Source organism: Pyxicephalus adspersus, chromosome 2 (assembly GCF_032062135.1).
Source record: "Pyxicephalus adspersus chromosome 2, UCB_Pads_2.0, whole genome shotgun sequence".
Taxonomy (NCBI): Eukaryota; Metazoa; Chordata; class Amphibia; order Anura; family Pyxicephalidae; genus Pyxicephalus; species Pyxicephalus adspersus.
Window position 1 is genome coordinate 149549579 of NC_092859.1, and position 3548 is coordinate 149553126.

At 45.7% G+C, this 3548-nt stretch overlaps 1 protein-coding gene across 1 annotated transcript in view; it reads right to left on the bottom strand.

Moving 5' to 3' along the window:
- FURIN (furin, paired basic amino acid cleaving enzyme) overlaps positions 1-3238 on the bottom strand; it is a gene marked incomplete in the record, with an annotated part of 160242 nt that extends 157004 nt beyond the window's left edge. Inside the window, 1 exon segment of the mRNA XM_072399139.1 lies at positions 2797-3238.
- Positions 3239-3548: the final 310 nt, after the last annotated feature.

A 3548-nucleotide genomic window follows, 5' to 3' on the forward strand; every position in this document is an offset into this window, starting at 1 on the left:
GCACAATGCACTGTTTATGCTCAATTATTTACTCCGTATACATTGCTTAAACCTGAAATGAAATGCAATATATAACAGCTTCTAAGATGTGATAGATCAGTGTTTCCTGACCTTTCTAACATGGAGAACCCTTGAATTAACTTTCAGGTCTTCAGTGACCCCCTGCTATAATTCCTATATTCACAGCTCATAATATTTTACCATGGTGGTCAGTGGGATGAATTCCTCTTACATAGCTGGCTATTGGGAAGAATGTCACCCTTACAGATAGCCAAAAAGTCAATTGCTGTCACGTAAACTGACCTGAGAGGCACAAACTGCTCATTGCTGAAAGAACTCCTAGCAATCTTTGTAGCAGCCTTTTAAATATGCGGGAACACTTTATACACATTTCAGGGAACCCTTTTATAATTACTATATCCACAGCTCACAGAACATCAGCATTGTGGCAAAAACATCCAAAATGATCATTATTATTATTAAAGAGTATTTCAAAGAGTAATAAGGGTTGCAAATGACAGACAGATAGAAACAGTGACACAGGAGGAGGAGAGGACCCTGCCCTGAAGAGCTTACAATCTAAGTGGTGGGGAAATTGTTGTCAGTTATTTGATCTTAGAAGCAAGGAACCCCTACACACAGTTGCTGAAAAGCAGTGCTGTCACCTAGGACGGGTAGTATGTTAGGACTACAAGGACACCCCCTACCCTCCCTTATTTCTATACCATATGGGGAGTTGTAGTTGATTGGGTAGGAAGGAATGGTTAAGCTATAAAGTGCACAAGAAGAAGTTACACATTTCTTGCAAGGTTTGGAGGGATTTTATTGCATTATTAAACAAAAGGCTTTCAGTGGTTATGGAGAACGGACCCAAAGGGAGCGGATAGGAAAAAAGTGGGGTATGGGTCACACAGCACATAACACACACAGCACAGCGACACTGCCACATAACATGATAACAACACAACACACAGCGACACTGCCACATGATAACACAACACACAGCACAGCAGCACTGCCACATGGTAACAACACAACACAACACAGCCACACTGCCACATAACATAGACAACACACACAGCACAGCAGCACTGCCACATGGTAACACATGGACAACACACACAGCACAGTGACACTGCCACATGATAACAACACAACACACAGCACAGAGACACTGCCACATGGTAACAACACACAGCACAGAGACACTGTCACATGGTACCAACACAACACAGCCACACTGCCACATAACATAGACAACACACACAGCACAGGGACACTGCCACATGATAACACATGAACAACACACAGCGACACTGCCACATAACACATGGACAACACACAGCACAGCGACATTGCCACATGATAACAACACATAGACAACACACAGCACCTTTCTTTACATCAAATCAGTGTGTATATAAACACACATACATTGATACATTGTATCTTCTCATCTCCAATATCAGCACTGTACAATATCTGGTCCATGGAGTAAGGGAGTTTATCAGATAGATTGTAAGCTCTTCAGGGCAGGCTCCTCTCCTCCTCCTCCTGTGTTACTGTCTGTATCTGTCTGTCATTTGCACATCTCCAATATCAGCACTGTACAATATCTGGTCCATGGAGTAAGGGAGTTTATCAGATAGATTGTAAGCTCTTCAGGGCAGGCTCCTCTCCTCCTCCTCCTGTGTTACTGTCTGTATCTGTCTGTCATTTGCATCCCCTATTTAATGTACAGCGATGTGTAATACGTTGGCACTATATAAATCCTGTTTATTATTATTAATATTCTGTGACAATTCTGGACCAAAAACCATCTCAAATCTCATTCCAAACTAGATCAGAAGCAGTGCCATAATCCCACAAAACCTGCACCACCCCTGAAGTATTCAGCATGACCTGACCATGTGGATCCATAACGTGCAATGACCAGCGTTTATTATATAAAACCCACAGCTCAGCCATGTACACAAAGCAGGGACGGTGACCAGACCCAGCAAACCAAGCGCAAATAACTAGTTCCAGATCAATACGTTTATATACCAACAAATAGTTTTAGTTTAGTAATTCTACATAACTGCATACATCAGAGCCCAGATCACTGGCTCTATATATAATAACTAGTTCCAGCAACTAAATACTTACAGCAAACCAACTGCTAACTATTACCTGATTCCAGATCAATAGCTCCATATAACAATAACTAGTTTTAGTTTAGTAGTTCTACATACATCAGACCCCAGATGGCTGGTTCCAAATACAATAAATAGTTCCAGGTGTCAGATCGTAGATAACTAGATAGTTTGAGATAACAATAAGTAACTAGTTTCAGTTGGCTATACTATTTAGTTTAGTTGTACAAAGCAGCATACATCAGACCCCAGATAGCTGGTTCCATATACACAATAAATAGTTCCAGCAAACTAATTGCAACTAACTAGTATCTGATTGCAGATCAATAGGTCCATATAACTAGTTCCAGCAACTAACTAGTTCCAGCAAACCAACTGCAGCTAATTGGTTCCAGATCAATAAGTCCATAAAACAACAACTAGTTTTAGTTTAGTAGTTCTGCATACATCAGACCCCATATCACTGGTTCTATACGCAATAACTAGTTCCAGGTGATCCTAGATAACTAGAAATAACTAGTTTTAGTTGACTGGTTGCACACAGCAGCATGTATCAGCCTGCAGACCGCTGCTGCTCTGTACAGTAAGTCTCTCCAGGTGTGTGTCCCCAGGTAAGTGTCCCCAGGTGTGTGTCCCAGCCTGGCAGTCACGTGACGCTTACCTGTGCCCAGGCTGATCCTAGGAATGTCGGAGCTCCGGGACCGAACTTTTCCCTCCGGCAGCCAATCGCACAGTGCCCGGCTCCCCTCCTCTCCTGCTCCGATCTTCTTTATTTGGGACGCCAGAGGCAGCGTCATCTCCCGTCAGAGCCGTCCTTCCACCCGCCCCTCGCACAGCCCGGCCGGGGGAGGAGCCAAGGGCCGGTAATGAGCGCCCGGTGACCCCGCCCACAGCTGTGCGATGCAATATCGCTCGGTGCGGCGGTCGGTGCTCCCTAGCTCTCCTTCTCTTGGAAGCACTTGCAGGATTCGCCCCCCGGATTCACCCCAATCCCTCCCTCCCCCCCATCACTCGCTCGCCGTTTCCCTCCGGTGACAGATGAGAGGAAGAAAGCCGACAATCCGGATGCGGCGTCACTGCTACGGCGGCGATAAGAGCAGCGAGTGATAGGAGGGGGGAGCCGGCTGCTCTCCTTCCTCCTAATCCTCCTCCTCTTCCCGGCAGTCATGCGCAGCTCTGCCTGGGGGTCTCGTGCTGGGCTTCCAACAAGACGGGGCCCCTGGAGGGAAAGAACGAGGGGCCCCTTTATGGATGAAGGCGTGTGGGTGCTGGATCTGCCCAGGAACACATCCACATGCTTCGAGATATCCCGGCCATGTGCACATCTGTTTTCTAAGCATACGCATAGCATGTGTCTGTATTTTTGTTTTTCTTGGGGGGTCAACGTAAGGGGGGAAAGATGGCGCTAAACGT